We start from the raw sequence: 14,104 nt of genomic DNA, 5'->3' as shown, positions 1-14,104 counted from the left end.
GGATTATTAATAATACAACTTCAAACTAATTTCGATTGCTCGGAGTTTCTATTACTGTATTGTCTTCGGAGCTACATCTTCTCTATGTATGTGTCAGAGATTCATCATCTTTCACCTGATGATATTTCAACTAAAACTAGCACAAAAAGCTCCAAAGACTTTGCAGAGGAAAGTGTGATCGCAAGCGATGGTGTGTTGTCGAACCATCCATTCACTGAGAGAAAACCAGAGGCAAGACTGAGTTCACTCTCTCGCTAGCGGTGGAGTAAATGGTCGGTTATATTCAGGGTTGTTTTCACAAACGTCTCCAACTTTACATGGAACTTTGCGACGTTAAGTGCCAATGGGAACGCCTTCAAAGTTTGGCTTTCCTGCTTCTTCCCACGTGTCAGCCTGGCTCCGTCGGTAGCGCTCTCACATCTGAGTCGGAAGATTGTAGGTTCAAGCCACACTTGGACTTTGAACCCATACAGTCTAAGCAACGCAACGCTGGGGTGGGGGGTGGGGGGGCTGATGCCGCATTGTCGGAGGTGCCGTCCTTCGGATGAGACGTTAAACCGAGGACCCGTCTGCCTTGACGTTAAAGATCCTGTGGCGCCATTCGAAAAGAGAAGGGACTTTCTTTTTTCTCGGTGTGCCTGGCTGACCATCCCCCAAATAAAATTGATCACTCGCTCCATGGCTGGACGTTGGGGTACACTTTGGGCGCAATTGGCTGCTGCGTTTCGCCCAGAAAACATACAGACAATTGACTTTACAGTATGATTCTGTGAAGCGCTTTGAGACGTCTCGAAGACGTGATCAGGCGCTATGTCAAATGCAAGGATTATTATTATTGTTGTATTATTTTTATCTTCCACGGTCCTTATGGTGGGCTCTGTATTACAATCGCTAGGCGGACCGAATAGCTTTTTTCTCATGCATTCTTATGCTCTGACTCACAGAATGCCTACGCGATGTGAAGAACAGCAAGAGAGAGCGGTGATGGTACTGTGTCTTACCTCACATTCCTTAGTGAGAAAGCACAGACCCTCATCAAAGACCCTGGCATTCCTCCTAAAGCAATCCTCTGCCCACCCCCCCACCCCCCACCCAGCCCCCAACCTCTCTTTTCTGACACGCAAGTCATTTGCAGATAAATAACACTCTCAGTAATGTAAACTGCAAACGAGGAATGCGCCTCAATTTACATTTCTAGCCAATGTTCCAAACCCTCCCTTGCTCCCAAATCATAGTGCAACGGGAAAAATGCTGCGATATAATATGAAGTGCCTGATAGCTCTACATTGTCAATGCATGAGTGTTCAGATAGCCCGGCAGCTCAATTCATCAGAAGCAAATTGTCTTTTCTACCCTTCCAATTGTCTCCCCTCCTCTACTGAAAGTGCTCTACTGACCCATACCGCAATCAGGTTCTGCTACTTTGCCTGAATTATTATTTTTCACGTGTGAGTCTGAGCAGAGCGTTGTTAGGACACATGACATTGCAGCACCCTTAGTAAGGTCTTACATCAAAATGAGCTTCACGGATAACTACTTTGCTAAGTCCATATAAAACACTTTCTGTCAATTTATTAGGTAATGGTAAAACTTTCAATTCCATTTCCCTGCCTTTTCTCCATCATACCTTCACTTTCCAAGTAAATGAATCACTGTATGTAATATATAATAATAATATATACAGTGTAGTGGTGAGAGCACTCACTTCGCAGGCGAGAGGACCTGGGTTCGATTCCCGGGCCGGGCGAAACCTTAGGCAAGTTTCCGTACGCCACACACAAGCCTCTCTTTACTCAGCAGTAAGTAGGAACCCGGTTGTTAGTCAATTGTCGGATCGCTTTTCCGGGAGTAATATTCCCTTCAATAAAATATAATAATAATAATTTGATCACTCAATCCATAACTGTTTGTAGGACACTGCTGTGTGCAATTCCCTGCAGGGTTTCGCCCACAAGATATAACAGTCACCACACTTTACAGTTTATTCTGTGAAGCTCTTTGAGACATTTCGAAGACGTGATAAGGCGCTATATCAAATGCAAGTATTATTATTATTATTATCTGTTAATCTCCCTTTTAAACCTCCCGTTTGAACCTGCCTTCTCAATGCAGTGCAATGCATATTTTCACAACCTTCTGTGTGAAAGGCTCTCAATCCTAACCAGCCTTCGCTCTAATTTTAAGATCATATCCCCTTGATTTGGAGAATGGTGGGTGATTGGGCAATGCCCTCCAATAAATAATTCTTGAATTTGATATACGGTTTTATCGTGTTTTTTATTTATCTATGTGTTAGTAATAATAATAATCATTGCATTTGATACAGCACCTTATTACATTGTTGAAACATCTCAAAGCGCTTCACAGGATATACAGGAAAGTGTAGTGACCGTATATCTTGGTGGTTAAAACGCACCAGCCGATTGGACCGCGATTCATTTCCTTCTGATGATGGCCTGCAATTTACCCGGGTTGCGAAGAGGCACGCTGTCACATTAAGAGGCTTGAAACCTCTATCAATTAATTGGAAACGCAGCTGATTTTTCCTCCACCTTTGGATCAACACATGATTATGTGACAGTCAAGCAATTGGCAAGTCTCTCTGGAGCTGCAGTGTCAGGAAAAAGCTCGTTTTACACACAAAAATTTTTATTACGGTAAGAAAGCAGTCCCCAATTGGGTTGCCTCACCGGAGGACGGACGGAAGCCAATGGAAAGCTCCCAGCATTGTTTCCATAAGATCTTCTGGCTGAGGGGACAATTGCTCTTGTTCCTGTTAAAAGTCTTTGAGCTTCATTTCCCTTTCCTTTTTTTATGTGTATAAAAAAAGCTTGTGCTGCTTTTTTTGGTGGCCAGGATTTATCCCACCCACCCCACCCAATTTAACCCACCCCATTGCAACGCAATCCAATTCAACCCAACGCACCAATTTCCAGCTGAGAGGATATTTCCCAAACACCTTTGAGGCATTAGTTAGCAGCTGCTTGCAAGTTGCTAGGTTTTGATATAATATATAATAATAACGAGCTTTGTACCTCGTTTCCCCAATGGATTGAGGACTCGAGACTGAAAGCACCCAGCCACAGACCCAACCTATAGCCTCAATCCCCAAGGAGCCATCCTCACAGTCTGTTTTAGGTCTCAATGCAATATAACATAAAAATGATAATAATCCTTGCATTTGATGTAGCGCCTTATCACGTCTTCAAGACGTCTCAAAGCGCTTCACAGAATCTACTGTAAAGTGAATTGACTGTATATTTTGTGGGTGAAAGCATATATACTGTAGCTCTGACCTCGTATGCATGTTGCTGGCATAGCTCAGAACTACTGTATCTGTGAAGTGATAATAATACCTTGCAATTTGATTTCTCGCCTTATCATATCGTTGAGACATCCAAAAACTCTTCATAAGATGCCCTGTAAATTAGCCCTCCGCAGTCTTGCTCCTCCCTACCTAGTGGAGTCCTGTAGCTCAGTGGTTAGAGGACTTGCCTCGCAAGCGAGACACCTGGGTTCGATTCCTGGGAGGGCGAAACCTTAGGTAAGTTTCCTTACTCCACACGCCTCTGTTTCCGAGCAGTAAGTAGGAACCCGGTTTTCCAGGGGTAATAATTCCTTTTAAAAAAAATTGGTCACTCAATCCACGACTGTTTATGGGACACGGCTGTGCGCAATTGGCTGCTGTGTTTCGCCCACAAAATATCCAGTCAATACATTTTGCAGTGTATTCTGTGAAGCACTTTGAGACTTCTCGAAGACGTGATAAGGCACTATATCAAATGCAAGGATTATTATATTATTATCCACTTGATGGACGTCACTCTTTCGGCCCCTGATGTGTCGTTAACTGCTATTGTAGAATCATAGAATTATACAGCACAGAAGGAGGCCATTCGGCTCACTGTGTCCTCTTTGAAAGAGCTATCCAAATTAATCCCACTACTCCGCTCTTTCCCCATAGCCCTGCAAATTTGTCCTCCCCAAATATCTATCCATGAAGGCAATTACTGGCTCAACTGATGTTGTCTCAGCGATTCTAAGTACATCTCTGTGCCAAGTTCCCCTGTGCACCTGTGTTAAACAATCTCACTGTTATTGAACTATGCACACATTCTGGCATGTGTGCAATGAATTTGAAGTGATTTCAGCTGCTGTCTGACATTATTGGTGGATTTAGCCTTGCTTTTATGTACGTTTCTGCCCAACTACTCTCCTTATTTTTGGGGGATGAAACCTTTGGGTTGACATCAATGTGGGGAATAATGATTTGTTCTTTATCTTTTCTTCCTTGTATCGTGTGAGAGGCAATAACCCTCATTGAGGTTTGATGCTTAGTAATAATAATCCTTGCACTTGATATACCGCATTATCACGTTGTTGAGACATCTCAAAGCACTTCACAGAATATACCGTACAGTGCAGGGACTGTGTATTTGGTGGGCAAAACACAGCACAGCAGTATCCCACAAAGAGTTGTAGATTAATTAATGAATTACTAATTAATCAATTGATTAATTGATTTGCAAACCAGAGGAACGCAAACTTGCAAGTTAGAAAGGACTTGAGAGTTTGTTTCCCACACATTGATACAGCCTCATGCTCAGATAGTCAAACGCTGTGTGAGATGTGATGTGTCTTGAGCGGCTGAGACCATTGAAATGGAGTCTGTTGTGTGAAGTGTTCATCATGGGAAAGCCCAACATTTTACACAACAAAAGAGCTTGCATTTATATAGCGTCCTTCATGCAGGGTAGTGTCCCGGAGAGCTTAATATACGCAACTTGTATTAATACACCGCAATGTCATGCAATGAAGGCTTCGTACAAAACAAAGGTGTTTGCTTAGTTCACCTTTTGGGAGCTTCCAAATTAACAACAACAAAACAACAACTTGGATGTATATAGCGCCATCCACGCCGAATGGCGTCTCAGAGAGCTTTACAGTAACGGATCCCGGGACCGAGCCGGTGGGAGGTGGGGGAAAGGTGACCAAAGACGCGGTCGAAGAGAAAGGTCTTCAGCAGAGACCTGAAAATGGGAAGGGAGATTAAGATTAAATTAAGATTGCATTTGGGAATTTTCCACAGTTCTGAGCGGTTTGGAGCATTGGCTTCACACAGCTGTGTTTGCCCACGAAACACAGTGAACCCTGTGAAGTGCTTTGAGTCACCCACCCTCCTTCCCTCACTCCACACCCCACACCCCCCCACTGCGAAAGATGATATATCAATTGCAAGGATTATTTATACTTTGCCCAGAGCCAGTTACTTTGACCTGAAGTTGTTTTATCACTGGCACAACGTGTGGGTGTAGCCGGAATGGAAAAAAATCGACATAGAGTGACTGAAAACCAGGCTCCTTAATAATATCTACTTCTGCTGCCCGGAGATAGTGAGAGACAGCAATGAAATAGAAAAGCCTTCTCATGGTTACCTCCTTGGACTTCAATGACTGGCCCTGGTGTTCCTGGAATGTAATCTACTTTATCTTCCTCCAGCATGCAATCCATCCACTCTCTCTGCATTAGCAAAGCCTGATCTGCTGTGTGGATGTTGTCAGTACAAGGGCGTAATACACCAAGACCTTTCAAGCAAGCTGAGGGGAAATCATTTAGTTACCTTGGAATAACAGGCTAGTACTGATAATACTTACAATTTAGCACGGCATACGGTTAAAATATTCCCCTCCCTCCTCCTCACCTTTATACACTATAATAATAATAATCCTTGCATTTGATATAGCGCTTTTCACGTGGGGGGGACGTCCCAAAGCGCTTCACAGAACGCACTGTAAAGTGAATTGACTGTATATTTGTGGGCGAACGCGGCAGCCAATTGCGCACAGCAATGTCCCACAAACAGTCGTAGATTGAAAATGACCAATTTATTATTGTTTTGGGTTTTGGAGGGATTATTATTAGGCCTGAGTAAGATTCCTTACTCCACACAGTAGTAAGATTCCTTACTCCACACGCCTCTGTTTACCCAGCAGTAAGTAGAAACCCAGTCGTTAAATCGATTGATTAAGCAATAATCCCTCCCAAAAAAATGTGGCCAGTCAATCCACGACTGTCTGTGGGAGGCCGCTGTGCCCAAATGGCTGCCGCGTTTCGCCCCCCCCAAAATGTACAGCCAATTCACTTCACGGGAAGCGAACCCGGGTCCTCTCGCTCGCGAGGCGAGCGCTCTAACCACTGCGCCATGCAAGCGATTTCTCAAGCTGTAGGTGTGTTGCGCCTGGTGTAACGTTTCTTTAAGAGGCAGTGAATTTCGTGTGAGATTCAGTCGAAAGTCGTGCTTCCAAGTGTCTGCCTCATCAGTTCCACAATGATTATCTACATGACAAGGGCCCTTTTGATCTCTAGTGAATTTGCCACATGTTTCACCGGCTCTTAATCGTGGCTGTGTGACACTTCGTGACTGATGCAGAGCGCAAACCCATCTACCTCAGCTTTGATTGAATAGGAAAGGATTTTCATGTCTTTTTGTTTCCCCCCCAAAAAAATCTGTAAAAGGTCTTTTATACTTTTATCTTTTTTTGAAACCAATCTGTCTTTTATCTTAAAAAAAACCTTCCTCTTTTTAAAATAACTTAAAATAACTAGTCCTAAGTGTGGAGCGTTAGCCCAGACGCTAAGTCTTTTACAATAACATAATTCTTGCATGTTATGCAGCACCTTTCACGTCAGGAGGACGATTCAAAGGGCTTCGTGGGATTTACTGTAAAGCGTGGTGACTGTGTGTTTCGTAGGTGAATCCGACAGTCAGTTTGCACGTGGCAATGAATTTGAGCGAACGCTTTTATTTGGAGGAATTGTTGGCCAGGACGCTGGGAGAAACTCCCTTCTCTTCTCGAATAGGACCACGGGATCTTTAATGCTCAACCGAACAGGCAGTTTAACATCCCACCTGAAGGACAACGCCTCCGACAGCACTCCAATGGAGGGTCAGCCTGAACTATATGAGTTCGAAGTCCTGACTTGGGGGCTTGAACCCACAACTTTCTGACTCGGAGCCGATAGTGCCAGGCTGACACTTTTGCACTTTATAAACTTTCATCTGAATAAAGTTACAATAATAATAATAATCCTTGCATTTGATATAGCGCCTTATCACGTCATCGATCATCTCAAAGGGCTTCACAGAATATACTGTAAAGTGAATTGACCGTATATTTTATAGGCGAAACATGGCAGCCAATTGTGCACAGTGGTGTCGCACAGCCGTGGATTGAGTCACTAAAATTTTTGGGGGGCACGGAATTATTACCCCCGGAAAAACGATCTGCCAAGCGACTAACAATCGGGTTCCTACTCCCCGTTAGATAAACAGAGGCGTGTGTGTGTGTGTGGAGTAAGGAAACTTGCCTAAGGTTTCATCCTGCCCCGGGAATCGAACCCGGATCCTCTCGCTCGCCAGGCAAGCGCTCTAACCAATACGCTTCCAAAGCGCCACGCTAAGTTCCCAATGAAATCGTTATTTTTTTTAAAACAAGATAATAGCTGCGAGCTCAGTGATAATTATTGGTGCGAGCGTGCCTTAGGTCAAGTGGAAATGTAAGGAGTAACGGCAGCACAGCCGGACTCCCACTAGGGACGATGAATGCATTGATCTGTCCCACCCGGGCTGGGCAACACAGAGCGAAAGCGGCTGTTTCTATCACTGAAGGCAATCTTTCGTGCACTGAAAAGTACAGCGTTTTCGTAGAGGATGTGAAACAAACATACTCCACATGGACACTGACCCTTAACCCGTGACCGAGGAAACTGTGGGGTGTGGCGATCCACGCTATTGAATTCAAAACTCAAGGGTCACGTCTTCTTGCCTAAAACAAGCGCTTCACACCAGGCATGACTTCATCCAATCTAAAAATATGTTTCTCGAATGGAATGGAGAGTTTTGCTTCCTTCTCTCTCTCTCTCTCTTCCACCTACCTACCCACCCTCTGTGCCTCCCTCCTTTCCACACAGCTTCTCTCGGGCTGATATCTCTGATACCTATAAATAATAATAATACAATCCTCGCGATTGATACAGCGCCTTATCACATCAAGCCTCTATCCTTCACAAACCTGTCTCTTCCCTCTCGAAACTCTGCCTGACTTGGGGCCAGGACGTGTCAGGGCATTAACACATTGAAGGACAGGTAGGGAGGGGAGGTGGAGAGTCGGAAGGGTAGAGGGGGTGAGTTCCAGAGTTTACTGACGTTAAAGCTCGGCCACGGGCGATGCAATACAGACTCCAGGCCACCCAGAGGGTTGGGTTGAGAAGATATCTCCGAATAATTCTTTTACTGTGACGACTAAGTTGAAAACGAAGGGAGATTATGGAACGGTTGTTCACCCCTTTATTGCTTTTCACTCGCACTTTATAAAACGCTTGGCTGACAAATTACACCATGAGAGGATTTTTTTCCCCTCCCCCCAAACAGCCTTTTATGAATGTCTGATTGAATGGAAATCCAATTTTTGAGGAAATGTAACTCAGCGACACTTTAATTTAATTTCACTTGTTTAATCTGCATAATTTAAAGTTTCAATTCGCCCGCTGGAGAGAATCTGCTGCCTCTTTTGCAGTTGCGTACGTAGGTTTGCAGCAACCTGAGATGTTATCCTACGTGACATCAAGGACGCTACATAACTGCAAACTGTTGTTGGTATAACAATAATAACACTTGCATTTGATATAGCGCCTTATCACGTAATTAAGACGTCTCAAAGCGCTTCACAGAATACACCGTCAAAGTGGATTGACTGTGTATTTTGTGGATGGAGTGTGGCAGCCAATTGTGCTCGGCTGTGTCTCACAGTCGTGGATTGAGCGACCACATTTTTTTTTAGGGATTATTACCCCCGGAAAGCAATCCACCAATCGACTAACAACCGGGTTCCTATTTACTGCTGAGTAAACAGAGGCGTGTGGAATCAGGTTTCACCCTGCCTGGGAATCAAACCCAGGTCCTCTCATTTGCGAGGCGAGTGCTCTAACCAATACGCTACAGGACTCCGAATAAATAATAATCCTTGTATTTAATATAGCGCCTGTCGAAGCAAAGTCACATGGTTTATTGATGTATATTTTGTGTGTGTGGTGTATGATGAAAGAAATTTGCAAGTGGAATGTAAATGGTGTCAATTATCACTGGGTAAGAAAAGTTGACTAAGGTTTTCTCCCTGCCTGGGTCCTCTCGCTTGCAAGACGTGTGCTCTAACCACTATGCTACGGGACTTCACAAACAACTTGCAACTTGTTGGCATATGTTGGCATATCAGGGTGGAACACACAGAACCACTTGACCTGGACGCGCACACACACACACACACACAAGTTTCTCACCAGTTGTCTGTGGTACAAGCTTTAATGATAAACCAAAGCGACTCAAGGAAAGTCATTGGAACCATGACTTTCAAAAGGAAGGTATCACAAAAGATATCAAAAGTTCTAGCTTTTGAACCATCACCGAGCCGGTGAGAGGGAGGAGGTGACCGTAAGCACAGTCGAAGAGGAAGGTCTTCAGTCGTGATCTAAACGACTGAAGAGAGGGGAAGGAGGGGGCAAGGCGGAGGGACTGAGGGAGAGAGTTCCAAAGTTTCAGGGAGTAGTGGCTAAAAGCACTACTGTTTACAGGGTGTTCTATGAAATGCTTTGAGACATCTTGATGAAGCGATAAGGCACTGTATCAAATATCAAGATTATTGCAATAACGTCGTGCTGTGGTGAGTATCAGTTCGGGTTCATTTGCCAGCTATGTGTGATTGCTATCTGTGGTGTGGGTCAACAGTTTGTGGGCTCGAGCCACAGACCAGGAGGTAAGCCATTTAGGCTGAAACTTCAGTGTATCAACTGAGGATTCCTAGATTGTCAGAAGTGTCATTCCTTAGGCCGGTTCTGGGAGAGGTTAAAGATCACAATTTTGAAGAAGAGCAGGGACACAGGACATATTGTCCTTGTGTCCTGGACAATATATCTTCCTCACCCTAATTTACTAACAGGAAGACTAACAGGGCCATTTATCTAAGTATTGTTTATGGGATGTTACTGGTTGTTGATATGAAAACGGTCACTCTAATGTGATTCATTGCGTGAAGCATTCTGAGATGTTTTGATGAGATAAGGTGCTATATCAGACACATAAATATTAATATCAAAGTCAGCAGGTTGCTTACCATGAGCAGTGAGTGCAGAACTGGAGCATTAGTGCTTCAAATAAGCGCTACTGAGTAGGAATGATATGCTGCAGAGCAGGAGAGGCTCTAATAATAATACTAATAATAATTCTTGCATTTGATATAGCTCCTTATCACGTCTTCAAGACGTCTCAAAGCGCTTCACAGAATATACAGTAACGTGAATTGACTGTATGTTTTGTGGGCAAAACGCGGCAGCCAATTGCGCACAGCGGCGTCCCCACAAACAGTCGTGGATTGAAGTGACCAATTTATTTACCCTCGGAAAAAAGATCCACCAATCGACCAACAACCGGGTTCCTGCTTACTGCTAAGTAAACAGAGGCGTGTGGAGTAAGGAAACTTACCCAACGTTTCGCCCTGCTGGGAATCGAACCTAGTTCCTCTTGCTTGCGAGGCAAGTGCTCTAACCAATACTCTACAGAACTCTTTCCCTGACTCGCTTTTGTTAAGAGGATTTGCAGAGTAAACTTGCAGCTATGGAGGCTACCGTTACATTAGTTGACGAACAGTGGGTAGGAATGACATGGTGGAGGGTTCAGGAGAGGCTATACGAATCAGAACAGATAGAGATAATGGAATGCTGTCTAATCAAGAAGAACAACAAAATGACATTTGTAAAGCGCTTTTCATTTTGTGAGAAGGTCCCAAGGCACTGAATAGTCAAGGATCAGGACCCGAGGGTGTGTGGGGGTGGGGGGCTGAGGGGGTAGAATGAGGGAGGACTGAGGGGGTTAGGAGAGCGGCTGAAGGCACATTCAAAAAGGAGGGTCTTGAGTCATGCCTTGAAGGAGGCAAGAGAGGGAGCAAGGCTGAAGCAAGGTGTCCGAACCTCATTATAGTGAACCCTTCTGCACCAATGGGTTGTGGAATCCTGTAGTGGATTGGTTAGCACTCTTGACTCTCAAGCGAAAGGACCAGTGTTCGATTCCAGGGATGCGTGAAACCATAGACAAGTTTCCTTACTCAACACCCCTCTGTTTACCTAGCAGTAAGTAGGAATTGGCAGATTGCTTTCCAGGAGTAATAATCCGGCTCTTTAAAGAGCAATCCTTCTCATCGCAGCCCAAGGAGAAACTTATCTTTTTAATCAAAGTACAGAACCTTAAAAAACACATCAAAGATGCAAAGGAGACATAACATAATTGCAGACAGTTATTAAAGTTATTAACGACAGCAGGATAACGCCACATCGCTCACTTGGAGCTCAGCGCTGCAACATTTGTGCAAGATAATGAAAGAACTGATAACACAGAAATATTGTGTGAGACGTGAAGACAATTGGGGTGCACTCCCTTCCATCCTCACTCACTATGTGTTGCCTTACTACGATGCTTACATTTTGACATGAGGGTAAATTAACAGAACAAAATAAACACAAAGTGAGGATGGAGTGACGTTAAACGGTGAAGGATATTCAACAGAAAGACAAAAAACTCAGACAGGATGTAAGAAACAGATATGAGGGAATTAAAATGGACAAACAAGTCAGACAGTTGTGGGTGGCGAAGAAACTCAAATAGATTGGGCACAAAATTCCTCTGGGCGCTACAAATAAAATTACTGCATAGGAACTGGAGCAGATCATTGAGTCTGTTCCTCCAGTTTATTAGAGATGAGTTGCGGATCTATTAATCCCATTTTGCTGCCCTTTCTCCAAATCCCTTAATACTCCCACTAACCCCAGGCTCTCCATCCCTGGCTCAGTTGATAGCATCCTAGCCTCTGAGTTGGACGGAAGGTTCAGGTCGGGCAGGAGACCTGGAGCAGGCCAGAGCCAGCTGAGCGGAGGGAGCGGACAGGTTAATAGGGGATCAGCAGGTTAGAGAGGTAGGAGGGGACGAGGATTTTGAATTCTATCCTCTGAGGGATGGGGAGCCAGTGGAGCCGGGCGAGGGTTGGGGGTGATGGGGTTAGGGAGCCTGGTGCGGGAGAGGACATGAGCTGCAGAGTTCTGGATGACCTAGCGGAGGGAAGAGTTGGGGAGACCGACAAGTAGCGAGTTTCCGTAGTCGAGCCTTGAGGTGACGATCACAAGATTTGGGACTGATATTTTGGTGTTTTAAAGAGCCAGCACAGACACGACAAGATAAATGTCATTTTTCTTTGCTGGCTCTTTAGCAGATGGCTTTTCCGGGGGTAATAATGCCTTAAACAAACAAAAAAAAATTGTCACTCATTCCACGACTGTTTGTGGGGACGCTGCTGTGCTCGATTGGCTGCCGCGTTTCGCCCACAAAATACACAGTCAATTGACTTTACGGTATATTCTGTGAAGAACTTTGAGGCATCTCGAAGATGTGATAAGACGCTGTACCAAATGCAAGGATTAATATTATTATTATTATTCTATCCTGTGGGCGAGCTCCGTTAACTTGGTCACTTGTTGCAGAGTTAACCTCTTTCGTGAGGCAATATTATGGAATGATCAAAATCATTCATATACGATAGTGAACCCGATGCATGTTATGGTGTGGTGTAAAACACTGTCTTACCATTTCAGATATCATTCACCTAGCAGCAAGAGCAACACCCTGTAAAACAAATGGACTGTAAGATTAAAAGTGCTACGTAGCAAGAGATGTGTGTTCAGGCAGGTTTTTAGTTAACTCTCTATACCTGCGCTGCACCATGACACGATGATAAAACGGTTGTTAAAGTCCCTCGATTGGCAAAATATTCCTATTACTATAGCATGTGTACGGCATCAATCATCTAGTTGGTAGAACTCTTGTCTGTGAGTCAGGAGATTGTCAGTTCAAGCTCCAGGTTGGGGCTTTGAGCAGAATGGCACTCAACAACAACAACTTGCACTTATATAGCGTCCTTCACGCGGGATAGCGTCCGGGAGCGCTTAACCCCAGTGCTGAGGGTTGTCCTTCATTTTCGGAGGCGCCCTCCTATGGATGAGACATTAAACCGAGGTCCCATCTGCCTGTTCAGGTGGAATGTTAAAGATCTCATGGCCCTATTCGAAAAGAGAAAGGAGTTTCTCCCGGTGTCCCAGCCAACAGTCCCCCAAATAAAATTGGTCACTCACTCCCACGGCTGTTTGTGGGACATTGATGTGTGCAAACTGGCTGCCGGTATTACCCACACAATACACAGTCAATCCACAAAATACACAGTCACTGTAGTATATAATAATCCTTACATTTATTAAATTCGTGCTCATTATTTATAATCGTCGTAATAAAGGGTATCAGTGCTGGGGAAAGCTCACATATTTTGCAACCAGTCTTATATCATAGCATCGTAGAATCGTACAGCAAAAAAGGAGGCCATTCGGCCCATCGTGCCTGTGTCAGCTGTTTGAAAGAGCTATCCAACTGGTCCCACTCCCCCGCTCTTACCCCATCACCCTGCAAAGGTTTCCTTTTTAAGTACCTATCCAAATCCCTTTTGAAACCCACTATCGAACCTGCATCCACCGTCCTTTCAGGCGGTGCATTCCAGATCTCTGGGTAAAAAAATGTCTCCTCATCTCCCCTCTAGTTCTTTTGCCAATTATCTTAAATCTGTGTCCTCTGGTTACTGACCCACCCGCCAGATGAAACAGTTTCTCCCTATCTACTCTATCAAAACCCCTCATAATTTTGAACAGCTATATTAAATCTCCCTTCAACCATCTCTGCTCTAAGGAGAACAATCCCAGCTTCTCCCATCTACTGGACAATAGAGCATATACTCCCAGTTCTAGAATACCACGTGTAAACATACAGAATAAATCTCTACCCACGACATTGCACTTTTACTCTAACCTCACAAAATACAATCCACTTTACAGTACATCCTGTATGTCCTCCAATTTCCGCTGAGCATCAGCATCGCACCAGTGTGAATTTTTTCCGTTTACCGCCCATGAAGCATTGGTTAATTGCCAGTTTCCAACTCCAGAATCATATCCTTCAGGAAAT

The sequence above is a fragment of the Callorhinchus milii genome, unplaced genomic scaffold (assembly GCF_018977255.1).
Source record: "Callorhinchus milii isolate IMCB2004 unplaced genomic scaffold, IMCB_Cmil_1.0 Scaffold5, whole genome shotgun sequence".
Classification (NCBI taxonomy): domain Eukaryota; kingdom Metazoa; phylum Chordata; class Chondrichthyes; order Chimaeriformes; family Callorhinchidae; genus Callorhinchus; species Callorhinchus milii.
Note: the sequence above shows the minus strand (reverse complement) of the source record.